The sequence below is a fragment of the Nicotiana tabacum genome, chromosome 17 (assembly GCF_000715075.1).
Source record: "Nicotiana tabacum cultivar K326 chromosome 17, ASM71507v2, whole genome shotgun sequence".
NCBI classification, from domain to species: Eukaryota; Viridiplantae; Streptophyta; class Magnoliopsida; order Solanales; family Solanaceae; genus Nicotiana; species Nicotiana tabacum.
Genome location: NC_134096.1, coordinates 63,178,248 through 63,198,890, shown reverse-complemented (window position 1 = coordinate 63,198,890; position 20,643 = coordinate 63,178,248).

The following is a 20,643-nucleotide window of genomic DNA, read 5'->3' as shown; positions in this document are numbered from 1 at the left end:
TTGCACACCCATTTAGAAATAATAAATAAAATACATAATTTACCATAATATTCATATTAATTGATGTATAGTCTTAATGGATTTGAAAAATTATTTGGAATGAACAATTAATACTAAGGGCAAAACAGAAAAAATAATATTTTTTTTCTTGATATACGAAAAGTGACAAGTAAAAATAAAAATTTATTTCTAGAAATACTTGACAACTAAAAGTGAACGGAGGGAGTATAATTTATGTTATATGTGTTATGGTATAGAATATACTTATATTTATGCAACTAGTGCACGTAATTTGGTTTACTCAATCAAATTATAAGGATAGACATTTGTTAGGGTTTTATCCTGAATTTCTAATTTATTAAGATTCTCTTTCTTGAAAGAAGGGAAAAAACTCCTAAAATGAATAAATCTCTTTTATATGCATTATTCTTTTTTTGGAGAAAAAGTATTAAACATCTATAAATTGATGATATATGCCTCTCACCATAAGAACAACAACAATATCCTCGTAGTTTTACTTAGGGGGAGAATTTGAGATCTTATGTAAATGTCCAAACATGAATTTCTAGTAGAAGTTGAGTCGTTCTCCATTATTATTTCCATCAAAATATAAAATATTCATTGTTTGCTATTGGGAATATGAATTGTTTTGGAACTTCCATTTGGAGGGGCATAGAGTGACATCTTGCTTTTGTTGAAGGAATCAGCAACTCCACACAGCAGATGAAATTTTTTACGACTACTTCGAAACGAATCAAATAAACAAAACCAGCATTAAAAACACAAAAGGGCATTTCGAGCTCTTTGTTTTGCCTTTTTGTTTTAGTACAAGCTTGTTTTTTTATACTCTTTGTGCTCACTCCCCTGGCCGCAAACTTTCTACCAAAACTTCTTCCCAAAAAAATCCTCAAAAAGCTCTTTCATAATATTGTCCAAACCATACAACTTTTTGTACAAATTGGAGATGGACATAACAAGAGCGCATTGATGATAACAAACATATGCAATTAAGCAAATATAGATATCCAGTTTAGCTGGCATTTAACATAAAGTTATGCAGATCGAAATGCAAGTAACTATGCACTAAATTTTTGAAAGCTTAACACTAATTAAATTTGTAGATGTGTTAAATCTGCTTAAACAAGAATTGTTTCCTCTAACATGTCAAACTTTCCTTATTAACTCTGATTATGCATTTACGTACGTGAAGTCATTTGAGAAGTATCAATTACAGTATCGTATATGAGGAATGTCACCGCTACTCTAAGCCATACAAGTAATGAAGCTGTGTATATATACACTGTTTTTGTTACTCTACCGCGCCATGTCATATTTTATGAATACCGATAGACAGAGACGGACCCAGAATTTTAATGTGAGGGGGCACCGTTGTCTTACTCAACAGCGCCCCCTAAAAAGCTAAATTATTTATATAATCATTTTCAAGGTATGTACATATACATATACAAGATCTCTGTGATGACTTATGTTTTAGAACTCGAATATGCGCTCTTAAAATTAAAATTTTCATTCTTACCCTCCTCGATTTGCGTACGCAGTCCGGGCAGGTTTCCGGAAAGCTTTTATGTTGAAAATTGATGAAAATAAGAATTTATGCCTTAAAAGTTGATTTTAGTTGACTTCGGTCAATATTTTAAACCTGCCCGGACTGCACGCGCAAATCGAGGAGGGTAAGAATGATATTTTAAGCCTTAAGAGCGCAGATTCGAGTTCTAAAACATAAGATGACCTTTGGATCATCACATTCTCCACCTCTAAAATAATCGTTCGTCCTCGAACGGACATAGAAAAGCACATGGGCTGGTGAAAAGGTGGGGATATCTAACCCAAACTACATCGAACTTCCTCTGAGTCCATGGGAGGCTCAGTTATTGGGCACAGATTTAGTTCAGGAGGCTTTGGACAAGGTCAAGATTATACATGATCGACTTCGTACACGTCAGTCCAGGCAAAAGAGTTATGTTGATCGTAAAGTTCGTGCTATTGCATTCATGGTTGGAGAAAGAATATTGCTTCGGGTATCGCCCATGAAGGGTGTTATGTGATTTGGGAAGAAGGAAAAGTTGAGCCCTAGGTATATTGGGCCATTTGAGATCCTCGAGAGAGTGGGGGAGGTAGCTTATAGACTTGTGTTGCCTCCAGGGTTATCCTCAGTTCATCCGGTTTTTAATGTGTCTATGCTCCGAAAATATCATGGTGACCCGTCCCACGTGTTAGATTTCAGCTCTGTCCAGTTGGACAAAGATTTTACTTACGAGGAGGAGCTGGTGGCCATTCTAGACCGGCATGTTCGTCAGTTGATGTCAAAGAGTTACCCTTCAGTTCGAGTGCAGTAGATGGGTCAGGCTATTGAGGCAGCTACTTGGGAGTTCGAGTCCGATATGCGGAGTAGATATTTCCACCTTTTCACCAGCCCATGTACTTTTCTATATCCGTTCGAGGACGAACGGTTATTTTAGAGGTGGAGAATGTGATGACCCAAAGGGTCATCTTATGTTTTAGAACTCGAATCTGCGCTCTTAAGCCGTACAAATCTCATTCTTACCCTCCTCGATTTGCGTGCGTAGTCCGGACAGGTTTTTGGAAAGCTTTTATGTTGAAAATAGATAAAAATAAGAATTTATGCCTTAAAAGTTGATTTTAGTTGATTTCGATCAATATTTTTGGTAAACGGGCCCTGGTCCATGTTTTAACGGTCCCGGTGGGTCCGTATTGAATTATGGGACCTGGGAGTACGCATGGAATCGAATTCGGAGGTTCCTACCTTGAGTTATGAATTTTTGATGAAAATTAAAAGTTTGGAAATTATTTGTTTTTAGTAAAATTGATTGAAATTTGGCATTGTTAGTATCGGGTCTATATTTTGGTTTCGGAGTCCGGTACAGGTTCATTATGATATTTAAGACTTGTTTGTGAAATTTGGTGAGAAACGGAGTTGATTTGACGTGATTCGGACGTCCAGTTGAGAAGATATGAATTTTAAAGTGTTCTTGAGAATTTCATTTGATTTGGTGCTAAATTCGTAGTTCTAGGTGTTATTTTGGCGATTTGATCGTGCGATCAAGTTCGTATGATATTTTTAGACTTGCGTACATGTTTGGTTTGGAGCCCCGAGGGCTTGAGTGAGTTTCGGGTAGGCTACAGAGTGATTTTGGAACTTAGAAATTTGTTGGTGTAACTGGTGTCTGTAGCAGGCCTCTTGTCACGATCCAAAATCCAACTAGTCGTGATGGCACCTAACCCAACCCGCTAGGTAAGCCAACTTTCGATTATCCAATTTTAATAACAATTATTAAAGTAATTTAAGTGAATAAACATCTTAATCGTATACATCCCCCAAGAACTAGTAGTACAAATCATGAATTTCTAATAATAGAGTATACAAAGCGGAAATGAAATAAATACATAGTGTGAATACCTAATTTTTGTACTATTTTAACACCTCCTAAAGTCATTAGTGTTTTGTTGCTTTAATTATATTCCCCAATTTTTGTGTCCTTGATTGCATATTTCCTATCATAAAAATACCAAAAAAATAGTTTTTTCTTTATTTGTGCATTTTAGGAATTAACTAACTATTCAATTGGTGAATTAATCTAGTTAATTGATCATTTGAATAAGTTACTTAATTAATTTATTTGTTTGTGTAAGTTTAGTTTAATAAGTAGGATTGAGAAAGAAATTGGGCCAAATTTGAAAGAGAAAGTGGCCAAAAGTGCAAGATAAGGGGCTGCCTTTAAAAGGGTCCGGAATGACGTAGTTTTGCCTCAAAACTACGTCGTTTCATTAAGTGGCCCAAGATCAAATCTCACCCATTGAGCACCCCTTGATTTAATGGTCCATATTTGATCTCTCAAGAGTTATTTAAAGCCTCAAAAATCTGAAAAATTCGCCCATTTCCCCCTAACTCTTTCTCTCTTCTCGCCGCCGCCGCTGCCGGAAATCACCCACCGGCGGCGGACCACCTCCAAACACCTCCAAATTAATACCATATAATCTCCACAACCTCCTCTTCCCATATCTCCAAACCAATTCCTTCAAAAAACTCTCAAACTCATTGAATTTTAGATCTAAGAAACTTTAGCCGCCACTCTTTGGTCCAAATTCTTGAAGCTCCGGCCAACACCACCCTACAACACATACATGAATGGATAGAGATCCACGAGACCTATCTTTTCCTACCCATTTCACCTCCAAAATCCCCGTCGCCGCTGGCCCGCTCCTCGCCGCCGCCACGGCTCCACCGCCTCACCACCGTCAAAATGCCCCGAACCCCTATTTTAGCTATTTTTCGACTCACAGACACTCGTTTCTTTTGGCGAGATGCTGAAACGCATTTCGTTCTAGCATCTACCCGAAAGAAACATGTGTTTCAGAGTCGGGTAGTCGCCTTTTAGCATCCCCGGCATCTTCTCGTGGCTCGAACGGCTTCAAGCATACTTGTTAGGTATAATCGTTATCTCTTTAATTAATTTCTGATTTTTTTTTATTTAGTAGATTAGTTTCTGATTTTTTTAATTTTTTTTTTCCTGTTTTGGTTATTTCTTGTTAATTAGAGTTTCAAGTTAGGTTTATTTAATTAGCTATCTCTATTTAGTTTAGTGGTTTGTAGGATTCGTTATTGATTTAAACATGATCTTTAGTGTATTAGTTAAATCGTTCACTTAGTTAGTCAATTATTTAGTTGTTGTTAGTCGTTGTTCGATTGTTAACGATGCTCATTCTGTTTTGAGCATTAGTTTGTGAATTTAGTTGTTTGTTTAGTAATTAGTTTGCACAAATCGAATTCATTCCCATCAAGTTGATTTTAATACTTAGTTCAATTACGTTTTTAGTCTCGTCTATGCTTTGTCCGTTCATAGTTGTCCAAGTTTGATTTGTGTTGAGCAAGTAGTTTTTTTTTTGGTTAAAATCTGAAGTTTAGTTTATTTTATCACAAAATAGGGTAATAGTAGCTTACTTTTACTAGTAGGGTGGCTGAAAGGATATTTTTTTCTCCTTGCTTCTGACACAGCAGATTTTCAGGTTGTCCTTTCACCTTTGGGACAGACCTTGAACAGTGTTTAGCACACACAGTCAATCTTTTGGACAGATTTTTGGTGAACCAAAATCTGTCCAAAAATCTAACTTTATTTGCCTATTGAAAGGGTTGTTTTTCTCCTATAAAAGGGACTCTCTTACACTTAGAATGCAGAGGCTTACTCACTGAAAATGGGGACACTCTATTACACACTCTATCTTATACTGAGACATATCTTGGAGAGTTGCTTAAAGACATATATTTTTGAGAAAAATCAGCAGCTTAATACATATAACAAGCTGAAATTTCAGAGTTTTGTGAGGATTATTTGAGTGCAAAAACCTCAAAAAATAATAGAAAGATCCCTTAGACAATTTGTGAAGTTGATAGCTACTAGTTTCAAGCATCTTTATTGAGTTTTTCTGGGTTGTCTTAACACTTGAGTTGCTGTTGTTTCTACTGTATTTGATGCTGAGTTTTTTGTTGTTGCACTATTGTATTTTATTATTCCACAAACCAGATAACTTTTAAATTCTTATATTGCAGATTCTTGATGATAATAAGAAGGATTTGATCCTGGTTCGGTTGATGGAACATATTAGATCTGATTTTGTTTCAAGATGAATATTATATTAGTGTTATCATCATGTAAATCTGTTAAAAATTAGTTAAATTATCGTTTTCTTCTTTATATATGTGATTGAAATTGCATTCTGTTAAGATTACTTAGTTTAAGGAAAAGATAAAGACCCCACTTTAACCATGTTTGTTTAGTTTGGGCTCTTTTCCGTGAGTTACTTTCATGGTTCATGTATAATTATCTAAGAAAGACTTCTAGCTTCAAATGTTTTGATGCTTTGAATTATAGTCAACATAATGTTATACTTAATATAGTTCATCTCTTTAGCATTGAAGTATTACCGTTTTTTGTAGTTTTTATATTTAGTCGTGGTTTCTATGTTGTTAATGAGTGTAGTTTGATTAGTGTCATGATTGGTGTAGATGAGTAGAAATATTATGTTAGTCCTTAAGAAATAGTTGGTTAAGAAGATACAAGATAATAATTGGCATGTAAGTTTCTTTTATGAAAAAAAAAATAATTTTTAGTTTGGACATCAATGTAAGAATCAATTTGGGCATAGAAGAATACTTGTTATTTTGTGTTGTCTTGGTCATCAAGGCTCTTAAGCAACATGGACCAAATAAGCTAAAATTTGTAGGCCCAATGACAATAGAAAGCAAGATGGGCATTTTCTTTAAAACCAATAAATTATCTTTTTGTTAAATAAAATAAGTGGCCCAATACTATGAAAGTTTAACATAAACTTACCCGGGTTTAATGTCTTGCATTAGTGAAAAAATTATTTTTAATAATAATATTTTTTTTTCCAGTCGAACAAGTAATAAATAAAAAAGAAGCGCTTTTTAATTAATTTAAGTGATAGGCAATTTTAGGCATGTTAAACCATGTGTACCAACACGTTCTTTGTTTTAATACATATAATCAAATAAGGACTTTGTGTGCTTGCACGCTTCTAGGCCAAAATTATTAATTATTAAGCAGCACTAGACAATAGTAACTTAAGGCAAATAATACACACTTTAACCAAAAATAATTCAAGCCAAATTTTAGTCAATAAAAGCGACCGTGCTAGAACCACGGGATTCGGGGAATGCCTTACACCTTCTCCCCGGTTAACAGAATTCCTTACCCGCACTTTGTTTTCGCAGACCAATAATAATAGAGTCAAATCTTCCTTTGATTAGGGATTCAAATAAAAGGTGTCCTGGAACACCAACAAAATCAATTCCAAGTGGCGACTCTGTAAATAAAATAACCCCTACTCAATTTTGTCACTTTAATTGAAAAAACCCTTTAATCCACACAATATTATTTTGCGGGTAGAAAAGGGGTGTGACAACTCTGGCGACTCTACTGGGGACATTAAGAATTCGAGCTTGTATATTGACTTTATTTGGCTTTATTAATTTTTGTATATATTGTGATTTATTTGGGCCTAATCTGTTACTTGTCCACTTTATACTGTTTTGATATTGTTGAACTGTACATATAAATGGTATCCTCTCTCGCACCCCTCTGAGTCTTCTTATAGTTAGTTATGTTGTGTTTGACTACCGGCATCACAAAATTTCTGTCTTGAGATAAAGCAGTTAGTCTACCAGCTTCTGGTGAAGGATTTAGTCACACATGCTTAGGCGAGAGAGTCGTTAGCTAGCTAGTGTTGTTCTACTACTGGTAACGCTTGACGCTCCTCGGCTCGGGTTGTCCGCTCGAGTAAGCCAGTCTAGACACCTTCTCCATCAGGATTTAAAACCTAGAAGAACATACCTCATGCCGGATATCCCTAGTAGGTTCGCTTTATTTGCATCACGTGCATTTGACTTAGTGAAACTCGACACAGGGGTCGGGTCCGTAAAAGACAGGTATCCTCTTTAAGACCATAACGTTCACTTATGTGCTACATGTTACTTTATTTGGGAGGCTTGCATGTCGACCGACTTTAGGGTGGAATAGTTGAATAAGCAGAGAACAATAAAAAAAATAAAAACATGCTCCCGATTTCTATACAAATGTTCGTTCTTTTTAAAATAAATAATTAAAAAAAACCAAAGTGATTTGGTGCGTTTGGTGTCCATGATTAATTTTTCATAAAGAGAAAAAATATAGTTAGTTTCATTGAAAATTTTATCACCAAACTACGCGGGTCTGATTCTCACCGAAAGTGAGATACGTAGGCAAACCTCATCGGTTCCGGCCCCCAATTTTTAAAAATCCAAAAAGATATCTTCCTATAATTGCTTCTTTAGAAGTTTCTTTTTTTGAGACCAAAAATCCAAAAATATTTTCTTCTTTTTAAAAAAAAAAAAGTCTTTCTCCCAAAATCCAAAAAAATATTCTTTCACCAAATCAAAAATAAAACCAAAAAAAAATCAAAACAAAAAATTAAAAAATATTTCCTTTGCTAGGAGGTTTTGTCGGATTAATTGTATATGAAAAAAAAGGAGTTAGTTTACCTTTTTATTTCTCATCCACCGAACTACGCGGGTCTGATTCTTACCGAATATGAGATACGTAAGCAAACCTGATCGGTTCCGGCCCCAATTTGTTTTTGTTTTTTTTAAAAAGAAAAATTCAAAAATAGTTTCCCTTTCCTTGATTCCCTCTCTAGAATTCTATCCTTAGAAAATCCAAAAAAAAATTAAATCCAAAAATATTTTCCTTCTTTTCCAAATCCTTTCATTCGAAAAAGAAAAAAAGAACAAAAATAATCTTCAAATCAAAATCCAAAATATTTTCTTCCTTCTTAGAATTCCTTTTTTTAAAAAAAAATTCAAAATTCCATTAATATATATATTTAAAAATCTTTATAAATAAATAAAAACAAGAAAATGAAAAATGGGTCAGTCTATTCCCAATCTCCCTGAACTACGTAACGATCTGATTCATTCGGCGACATGATACGTAGGCAACCCCCAAAATGTTCGATCGAAATATTTCTCAATAATTCCAAAATAAAGGGAAGAAGATAAAAAGGAGTTTAAAAAAAAAGAATAAGAAGAAGAAGAAGAAAAGATAAGAAAGAGAGAAAATAATATGCAACAACCTTATAAGCCGGAATGAAACATGAAGCCTTCCAAAAGCATGTTAGAAGTGGTGATATTGTTAGGATCATGGCATATTACGTCTGATTCATATCTATAAAATGCTTAACCCTAACACGTTTGTTGTCTCTTATCTAGTAAGTTTAAGGTGGTTGGTTTGTGGTGAAACTGGCAACACATCATTACTTTACCTCTAAGAAGAAGGTCGCAATGGCTAACAATGATGAAATCGAGGTGGTTAGTGACGACCCTCAGGGTCAATCAGTTGAGAAAGAGTCGGAGGAAGTAAGAAGATTAAAATGACAAATGTCTGACGTGTATCAGGCTTGGGTCTCCGGTCAGCCTCCGCCTCAGGGTCCCTCAGAGGGAACTTACACCGTACCCCAGGATACTCAACCACCGCTCCCCACAACGAGTGATCACCTTCTGTATCCGGGGTATGTGCCAAATTATAATTTCCCTGCCGCCCCTGGTACTTCCAATGTACGACCTCATGCCACACCGGTTAGGAACACCCCTCTCGTTATGTCTGGCGCGCCAGTGTATACAATCCTGCCACCAAATCATATGTCGAGACCAAACATTGAGCCATTATATCATGCTTATGATGGCCAGTGCTACTCTCCAGATATGGCTTTTAAGGTTTCGACTCCACATAATCAGACCATACAGTATGAGTCACCTACAGAAAACGAAAAAGCTCTCAAGACAGGAGAGCCAGATGAGATGGTCAGGAAAATGAAAAGTCTTGAGCTGAACATAAAGAACATACAAGGACTAGGTGGTTACAAAAGTGTCTCATTCCGTAATTTATGCTTGTTTCCTCACATCCATTTTCCACCAGGGTTCAAGACCCCTAAATTTGAGAAATATGATGGATACGGTGACCCTATCGCCCACTTGAAAAAGTACTGCAACCAGCTAAGGGGCGCGGGAGGAAAAGAAGAGTTGTTGATGGCTTATTTCGGGGAGAGCCTTGTGGGGATAGCCTCTGAATGGTTCATTGACCAAGATTTCTCTCACTGGCACATTTGGGATGACATGGCCCAAGCCTTCATCAAACAATTTCAGTACAACATTGACATTGCATCAAATCGCAATTCCCTGTCCAATATGAAGAAAAGGCTGACTGAAAGCTTCAGGGAGTATGCCGTTAGGTGGAGAGAGCAAACATCTAGAGTTAAGCCACCCATATATGACAATGAGTTAATCACTGTCTTCTTTCAGGCTCAGGATCTTGATTATTTTCAAAATATGATGTCCGCAATGGGCAGACCTTTTGCTGACGCAATCAAGATAGGAGAAATGATCGAGAATGGCCTCAATACTGGCTGAATTATAAGTCAAGTAGATCTCAAAGCATCCACCCAAGAAATCCAGAATAGGCCGGACAACCTTGTTAATCAAAAGAAGAAAGATGAGGAGGCCATGATGGCATCACGGGCAAAAAGAGAACAAAGGGGAACATCTCAACCCCCGGATCCACGATACTCAGTTGCTCCACAGTATGCAACATTCAATGCTCAGTCTTATACCAAGCCATCCAATCGCCAACATATGCGAGCCCCGACTTTAACATACTTTCGTCCTCGTCCAAAACAAGAGTGTGAAAAGGAACATAAGTAGAGGGACAATTTCACGCCAATCGTAGAATCCTACATAAGTTTGTTTGAAACGCTAAAACGTTGTGGCATGATTGAGCCGCTTCAAGGGTATGTTCCTGATCTATATTCAAAAGGTTTTTGACCCTGATGTACGGTGAATGTACCATTCTAATATCCAGGGGCATAGCATTGAGGATTGTCGGGCTTTGAATAAGGAAATAGAAATGATGATTCAAGAAGGAATGATCGTGGTTCAAGATAATGTCATCCTAAACGTCATGACCAAGCACGCACTGTTCATATGATTTACAATGATAAAGAATATGGGTACGGTTTGGTGAAAAATGTCAAGAACCTGTCCCCTGAATGCAAGGCAATCAAAATTGTTGAAGGTCCTGTTTGATGTTGATGCGCAAATTCGTAGCTAAGATGTTTGGGCTTGATAATTGGAAAGACACTCCCCACCTTGCCGGGAAGGAGTATTGGTAACTTATTTTGTCATAATTTCTATCATCCGTATTATTTCGAGGTTGTGATCCAGATGTTGTTTGATTGTCCTGTCATCAAACCTCTCTATCCTTTAATCAATAAAATGCAACTTTTCGCTTTGTCTCATTTTAATCCACTATGTATGGTTCTTTTGCATATATAGTTCTTTTCACGCCAATTTTAGTGACATGACATGCATGCGGAGTTTTCGGCTAGATTTTAGAAAGCATGTCTAATCTTGAATTGAATCGAGAAAAAAATACTCGAAGGATAAATAAGAAGTTGAAGAACTTTGATGATAAGCTTGTGTCACATGGAACCAATATAGTCATATCCGTAGAGATTAAAGATGTTTATCTCAAACCTATCATGAATACTGGCTTAAGAATAATTGAAAGTTTTGAAGCCTAGTCGGACTAATCGATGAAAGGCTCTTTGGCCACGACCTGCCATAATCTAATCATATCAGGGAAGACGACCCAAATCTCCAAAGAAGGTGCATTCCAGGGAATTTAAAATAGATTAGTTGGTACTAAAATGTATCATTTCACATCAAGGCAAAGACCAATAAAATATGGCTCCAATTTGTGAAAGATCATTTGTTGCGAACAAGATATTGACTACGGAGTTGTACAACTGGCAAAACCAAGAAGACATTCATGTCTATCAATGCCGAACCTGAGAAGAGATAGTATGTTTGACATTCTTGAGGCGGGAGGCCATTTTTCTGCTACCTAAATACTTATACCCTTCGTCACCCCTTTTGAGCCTATTTTATTTTTCTTTGAACCCCCTCTTTTGGAATCAACTATAGAAAAAGAAAAAAAAAACATGCCACCAGAAAATAGGAGCTAGGTCAATTTGTTGTTTAAAAAAAAGAGAAGAAAAGGAAAGGAGAAAAGAAAAATGAAAAATGAAAAGAAAAAAAACAAAGAAATCTTTTGTGTTAGTTTGAACTACGTTTGACTTGATTCCTTTAAAGGATACGTAGGCAGCTCTATACTAGGGTTCAGTCCAACCAAATCAAAAATAAAAATTCTCCAGTATCTGAAACTGGGGCGGGAGTTTTTTATTTTTTATTTATGTTTTTATGAAGAGTCGATTCCAAGAGTTGTAAGTATACAACCACATCATCTTGAGTCTATTTTGAGCCTTCATACAACCATTTCTTTTTAACCTTATCCAAAATTCATACAAATAAAGACCTCCCAATTAATCTCTAAGAATGACAAGTGAAGCACGTAATAAGCAACAGTTGTCACACGACATAGAACAATGTCAAGTTGCTCACACAAGAAAGCAAAAAAAAAAAAAAAAAAAAAAGAGTCTTACTAGTGAAAACCCTCATGGGCACTGTAAGGTGATGGTAAGTAGAGATAAATAAATGAGAGAGATCGGTTGGTGAAAACCTTCCGGGGCACTACCAGTCGAAGGTGAGCTATGATTTTATGCAAATGATTGGCACAAAGAGGCCAATTTCAAAGACGAAAGGGAACAACAAGTAGAAAGGGTAGATTGGCTAGATAGATTTGGCCGCTCAATCCAAAATGCATGTCATGATCATTAAAACTTAACTACCATATTCAAAAGAGCCCACTCTATCTTTCTCTCCTCGTAAAGTGTCATTTTTTAGTTAAATACTATTCTTTCTCATTTTCACATCGAGTCATTTTATTCATTTGCATTATTATTTTGAGTCAGTTTTTATAAAAACAAAAGAGAAATAATTTCAAAATCTGTTACCAGCTTTCTAACTATACAAAACGAGTTCTATCCTAGCACATCAAAAAGGACATATCCAGAAGGCAACATGCATAATAAGTTATTGAGATTAAACGATATTTGAGGTTTCATGCAGACGAAAGTTCCAAAGAGAAAACTTTGCTGGTCTATTTGCTTAGAGGCCAACAAAGAAAGGGACACAAAATTGATCAATGTTCCCCTTAAGTGCAAAACAAATGATGTAAGGCATACACGGTATTGACGAAGGCACAAATCCAACTATGATTTCGTCTGATAAGCCGAACAAAGTGTTTCGAAGAAATCGAAAAGGTCACTAAGTAAGACTTGCTCCATGGGCAAAGCTGATAGCACCACAGACACAAACTGATATTGGGTGCAAGATAATCAAGTTTGATTTTTAAAGGAAAAAACCTCCAAAGTGAAGACTTGCTTTATAGACACGGTTCAACATCACCTTAGACATTCGGGTACGAAAATAGTCGAGAGCAACGATGGAAACCCAAGATTTCCAGAAAGCAATACAGAGTATCCGAGCAACTCGGTATCGCGCTGAAAGAATCAGTTCTTTTTCAGCAAGGTGGCCGCAAATTCAAACTACTCAGGGCATCAAGGCCACAAACCGACCACCACTGTTAAACTCACAAATCTTTCTTTGTTTGAAGCAGGAAACAAAGTAGTGTAGAAATGAAGTTCTCAAAGTACGAATGTACCAAATGTAAGTTCTTCAAAGACTCTACTTCTGCTTTCTAGGCATGCCCATAATAACTTCATCAACCACTACATTTTCCAGCATAAGGTACATCAGTCCTTAGTTGAGGTTCCATTTTGATATAGGGCACACCACACCCTAGTCGCATGTTCAGTATAGGGTACACCAATTCCTAGATGTATTTTCCAACCTAAGGTACACTAATCCTTAGTGAGGTTCCACTTTAAAACAAGGTATCCAATCCCTGGTTACTTTCTCTCTAAGTGATACAACGCGCCATCCCTTGGTTATATTCTCTCAGCGATAAAGGGTGCCAATCCCTGGCTATATTCTCTCTTAGTAATACAGGGTGCCAACCCCTGGTTACATTCTTTCTCACTGATACAGGGTGCCAACCCTTGATTATATTCCTCCTTAGTGATACAGGGCGCCAACTCCTGGTTACATTCTTTGTTAGTGATACAGGGCGCCAACCCCTGGTTACATTCCCTCCAAGTCTTTCAACCTCACTCGTAGGAGACACACTTCCTAGTTTTGGCGCCAAACCTTGATTATATTACCCTTTAGTGATACAGGGCGCCAACCCCTGGTTACATTCTTTGTTAGTGATGCGGGGTGTCAACCCTTGGTTACATTCATTCTCAGTGATACAGGGCGCCAACCCCTGGTTACATTCCCTCCAAGTCTTTCAAACTTACTCGTAGGAGACGCACTTACTAGTTTGGGCACCAACCCTTTATTATATTCCTCCTTCAGTGATACAGGGCGCCAACCCCTGGTTACATTCCCTCCAAGTCTTTCAACCTCACTCGTAGGAGACGCACTTCCTAGTTTGGGCGCCAACCCTTGATTATATTCCCCCTTAGTGATACAGGGCGCCAACCCCTGGTTACATTCTTTGTTAGTGATACAGGGCGCCAACCCCTGGTTACATTCGTTCTCAGTGATACAGGGCGCCAACCCCTGGTTACATTCCCTCCAAGTCTTTCAACCTCACTCGTAGGAGACGCACTTCCTAGTTTGGGCGCCAACCCTTGATTATATTCCCCCTTAGTGATACAGGGCGCCAACCCCTGGTTATATTCTTTGTTAGTGATACAGGGCTCCAACCCCTGGTTACATTCATTCTCAGTGACACGGTGTGCCAACCCCTGGTTACATTCCCTCCAAGTCTTTCAACCTCACTCGTAGGATACGCACTTCCTAGTTTGGGCGCCAACCCTTGATTATATTCCCCCTTAGTGATACAGGGCGCCAACCCCTGGTTATATTCTTTGTTAGTGATACAGGGCTCCAACCCCTAGTTACATTCGTTCTATTAGTGATACAGGGTGCCAACCCCTGGTTACATTCCCTCCAAGTCTTTCAACCTCACTCGTAGGAGACGCACTTCCTAGTTTGGGCGCCAACCCTTGATTATATTCCCCCTTATTGATACAGGGCGCCAACTCCTGGTTACATTCTTTCTTAGTGATACAGGGTGCCAACCCCTGGTTACATTCTTTCTTAGTGATACAGGGCGCCAACCCCTGGTTACATTCCCTCCAAGTCTTTCAACCTCACTCGTAGGAGATGCACTTCCTAGCTCGAGTTATTCCAATAGGAGACACACTTCCTAATATGAACCATTAATCCTAGGAGATGCACTTCCTAGTCCGAGTCTTTCAACCTCACTCGTAGGAGACACACTTCCTAGCTTGAGTCAACCGTATTCATTTTAATAGGAGATGCACTCCTTAATATGAGTCATTATCCCAAGGAGATGCAATTCCTAGTTCGAGTCTTTCAATCTCACAGCCATTCCAATGATACCCATGGGACACACACCTCCTAATTCCAAGTTATATCAATTTTATACCTAAGATAAGAACATCCTTTCCTGAGCCTTTAGTTTCATTTTTGGATCTTTCAAATAAAATAAGCTGACCTACAGTTTTACCCAATAACTCGCAAACTTTTCTCAGTGCCAAACTTGGGCAGAACATTTTTTTCGTTTTGTTTGTCTTTGATGGCTTTGCAGTCCCTACCATAGAGCACATGTTGTGACGATTAAAGCTTGCAGTTTCAGCTTTCTCATCAGAATAAAGAAGTTTTTCGGTCACAAGATAGTTGGAGTTAGCTTGGATAATGTGTCAGCAGCCCAGCTTCTCGAGTTTCATTTTCCCGAACTCTGATCCGGAAAGCAAGAAATCGAGAATGAGCCATGATCCTTTCCTCAAAGAGCATCAAGATCCAATCTAAGGTCAACACAAGCGAGCAGGTCAAGAATCAAGATTTGACTCCACAAGACACATAGATTAGGAATTTTGTAACTCTTAGTTTCCAGACATATGTAGTTCTTTATCTTTTCCTTTTGATGCAAGCATCAAGGAACAGTAACAACAACAACAACAACAACAACAACAGCAACAACAGTCTTAAATCTAGTGTCTAGTAGTCCCATCTATCAAATTTTCCCAGAACTACACTGACCTGATTCCTCTAAACAAGGATATGTAGGCTACCTCGGAAGCAGGGTTCGGTCACCATTTTAAAAACAAAATGCTTTCATTGGAGTAATATGTGAGCAAAAATTAGCCATGGAATTCACTTTTCTTTGCACGAAAACTCTTCATGTTCTCGAGCAAAGAGGGGCAGCTGTGAATACCTAATTTTTGTATTATTTTAACACCTCCTAAAGTCATTAGTGTTTTGTTACTTTAATTATATTTCCCAATTTTTGTGTCTTTGATTGCATATTTCCTATCATAAAAATACCAAAAAAAATAGTTCTTTCTTTATTTGTGTATTTTAGGAACTAACTAACTATTCAATTAGTGAATTAATCTAGTTAATTGATCATTTGAATAAGTTACTTAATTAATTTATTTGTTTGTGTAAATTTAGTTTAATAAGTAGGATTGAGAAAGAAATTGGGCCAAATTTGAAAGAGAAAGTGGCCAAAAGTGCAAGATAAGGGGCTGCCTTTGAAAGGGTCCGGAACGACATAGTTTTGCCTCAAAACTACGGCGTTTCATTAAGTGACCCAAGATCAAATCTCACACATTGATCTAATGGTACATATTTGATCTCTCAAGAGGTATTTAAAGCCTCAAAAATCTGAAAAATCTCCTCATTTCCCCCATAACTCTTTCTCTCTTCTCTCTCTTCTCTCCGCCGCTGCCGCCGGAAATCACCCACCGGCGGCGGACCACCTCCAAACACCTCCAAATTAATACCATATAATCTCCACAACCTCCTCTTCCCATATCTTCAAACCAATTCCTTCAAAAAAACCTCAAACTCCTTGAAGTTTAGATCTAAGAAACTTTTGCCGCCACTTTTTGGTCCAAATTCTTGAAGCTCCGGCCAACAGCACCCTACAACACATACATGAATGGATAGAGCTCCACGAGACCTTTCTTTTCCTACCCATTTCACCCCTAAAATCCTCGCCGTCGCCGGCCCGCACCTCGCCGCCGCCACGACTCCACCGCCTCACCACCACCAAAATGCCCTGAACCCCCATTTTAGTTATTTTTCGACTCAAAGACACTCGTTTCTTTTGGCGAGATGCTGAAACGCATTTTGTTCTAGCATCTACCCGAAAGAAACATGTGTTTCGGAGTCGGGTAGTCGCCTTTTAGCATCTTCGGCATTTTCTCGTGGCTCGAACGGCTTCAAGCATACTTGTTAGGTATAATCGTCATCTCTTTAATTAATTTCTGATTTGTTTTTTATTTAGTAGATTAGTTTCTGATTTTTTTTTTCTGTTTTGGTTATTTCTTGTTAATTAGAGTTTCAAGTTAGGTTTATTTAATTAGCTATCTCTATTTAGTTTAGTGGTTTGTTAGATTCGTTATTGATTTAAACATGTTCTTTAGTGTATTAGTTAAATCGTTCAATTAGTTAGTCGATTATTTAGTTGTTGTTAGTCGTTGTTCGATTGTTAACGATGCTCGTTCTGTTTTGAGCATTAGTTTGTGAATTTAGTTGTTTGTTTAGTAATTAGTTTGTACAAATAGAATTCATTCCCATCAAGTTGGTTTTAATACTTAGTTCAATTATATTTTTAGTCTCGTCTATGCTTTGTCAGTTCATAGTTGTCCAAGTTTGATTTGTGTTGAGCAAGTAGTTTGTTGTTGATGGTTAAAATCTGAAGTTTAGTTTATTTTATCACAAAATAGGGTAATAGTAGCTTACTTTTACTAGTAGGGTGGCTGAAAGGACATTTTTTCTCCTTGCTTCTGACACAGCAGATTTTCAGGTTGTCCTTTCACCTTTGGGACAGACCTTGAACAGTGTTTAGCACACAAAGTCAGTCTTTTGGACAGATTTTTGGTGAACCAAAATCTGTCCAAAAATCTAACTTTATTTGCCTATTGAAAGGGCTGCTTTTCTCCTATAAAAATGACTCTCTTACACTTAGAATGCAGAGGCTTACTCACTGAAAAGGGTGACACTCTATTACACACTCTATCTTATACTGAGATATATCTTGGAGAGTTGCTTAAAGACATATATCTTTGAGAAAAATCAGCAGCTTAATACATATAACAAGCTGAAATTTCAGAGTTTTGTGAGGATTATTTGAGTGCAAAAACCTCAATAAATAATAGAAAGATCCCTTAGGCAATTTGTGAAGTTGATAGCTACCAGTTTCAAGCATCTTTATTGAGTTTTTCTGGGTTGTCTTAACACTTGAGTTGTTGTTGTTTCTACTGTATTTGCTGCTGAGTTTTTTGTTGTTGCACTGCTGTATTTTATTATTCCACAAACCAGATAACTTTCAAATTCTTATATTGCAGATTCTTGATGATGATAAGAAGGATTTGATCCTGGTTCGGTTGATGGAGCATATTAGATCTGATTTTGTTTCAAGATGAATGTTATATTAGTGTTATCATCATGTAAATCTGTTAAAAATTAGTTAAATTATCATTTTCTTCTTTATATATGTGATTGAAATTGCATTCTGTTAAGATTACTTAGTTTAAGGAAAAGATTAAGACCCCACTTTTAACCATGTTTGTTTAGTTTGGGCTCTTTTTCGTGAGTTACTTTCATGGTTCATGTATAATTATCTAAGAAAGACTTCTAGCTTCAAATGTTTTGATGCTTTGAATTATAGTCAACATAATGTTATACTTAATATAGTTTTTCTCTTTAGCATTGAAGTATTACCGTTTTTGTAGTTTTTCTATTTAGTCATGGTTTCTATGTTGTTAATGAGTGTAGTTTGATTAGTATCATGATTGGTGTAGATGAGTAGAAATATTATGTTAGTCCTTCAGAAATAGTTGGTTAAGAAGATAAAAGATAATAATTGGCATGTAAGTTTCTTTTATGAAAAAATAAATAAATTTTAGTTTGGACATCAATGTAAGAAGCAATTTGGGCATAGAAGAATACTTGTTATTTTGTGTTGTCTTGGTCATCAAGGCTCTTAAGCAACATGGGCCAAATAAGCTAAAATTTGTAGGCCCAATGACAATAGAAAACAAGATGGGCATTTTTTTTAAAACCAATAAATTGTCTTTTTGTTAAATAAAATAAGTGGCCCAATACCATAAAAGTTTAACATAAGCTTATCCGGGTTTAATATCTTGCATTAGTGAAAAAATTATTTTTAATAATAATATTTTTTTTCCCAGTCGAATAAGTAATAAATAAAAAAGAAGCGCATTTTAATTAATTTAAGCGATAGGCAATTTTAGGCATGTTTGAGATGTAGACCATGTATTCATACACGGTCCTTGGTCGATATATTTTTTTTTTAATAAAGTAGTCATGTGTGCATTTCCGCTCCTTGACTTTTCAATATTAATTGTATTTAAACCATATGTACCGACACGTTCTTTGTTTTAATATATATAATCAAATAAGGACTTTGTGTGCTTGCACGCTTCTAGGCCAAAATTATTAATTATTAAGCAGCACTAGACAATAGTAACTTAAGGCAAATAATACACACTTTATCCAAAAATAATTCAAGCCAAATTTTAGTCAATAAAATCGACCGTGCTAGAACCACGGGATTCGGGGAATGCCTTACACCTTCTCCCCGGTTAACAGAATTTCTTACCCGGACTTTGTTTTCGCAGACCAATAATAATAGAGTCAAATCTTCCTTTGATTAGGGATTCAAATAAAAGGTGACTTGGAACACAAATAAAATCAATTCCAAATGGCGACTCTGTAAATAAAATAATCCCTACTCAATTTTGTCACTTTAATTGGAAAAACCCTTTAATCCACACAATATCATTTTGCGGGTAGAAAAGGGGTGTGACACATAGTCTGTTTGAGTAATACATAAACAGAGCTTTTATAAATCTAAGGCTACCCTGAACAAAAGGCAACTACAACAGGAACGCAGGTACATATTCAAGTCCCGCAACCATCGAGAACAGCAACAACAACAGCCAACATCTACACGCAATGTGCAGAAGTGTAGTATCAGTACAACCGACCCCATGTACTGAGTAAGTAACAAACCTAGCCATAGGTTGAAAGTAGTGACGAGCTTCCACCAAGGTCGGGTCCATAACCAATAGTCCACAACAGTCCATAATAACATAAAGCAAATAATACCAGAAGTAACTCAGAGATAAAATGCTCAGCCAAATCATGATTTCAAAAATAATAGTTCTTCATTTCAAATACATTAGTGAAAACCCAAATCGTTTGTCAAAGTTTCCAATAATATAAATAGTTTGAAAATAATAAATTTTTCCAAAAATATTTTCAATAATAAATAATATATTTTATTTTCCTTCCGGATAACCCGTGTAAAACAAATGCATCACTGTGCCCATCTGTCAAAAATGTGTGAGAAATCATGAATGATGTGATGTTGTACAGCATGAGGAAAAATACATCTCTATGCATGTATGTCATGTGTGCATGCCAATGCAATGCAACTCAATGATAAAAATCATAAACAGCCCCTCGGGCAGAACATCACTCATATACAGCCTCTCGGGCAAACCTCACAGTCACTCGTGCCACTCGGGCATACCTCACAATCACTCTTGCCACTCGGGCATACCTCACAATCACTCTTGCCACTCAGGCATACCTCACAATCCTTCATGCCTCCCAGTCACTCAGCACTCGGTACTCGGCACTCGTACTCAGTAGGTACCTGCGCTCACTGGGGTACAGACTCCGGAGGGGCTCCTTCAGCCCAAGCGCTATAATCTGCATGGACAACTCATGTGCAATAATAATAAAGTATGTTGCAGGCGGGCAGCCCCGATCCACACTCATCCTCACAAATCAGGCCCTCGGCCTCACTCAATCATAAACCTCTCAAGCCCCTCGGGCATTTCAGTAAAATAGGGCATTCGGCGCAAAATATTTATATGCATTAAAATATAGTCATAAAACTGAGTTATGATATGCAATGAAATGAATATGACTAAGTATGAATTTTTAATTTAACACAATAA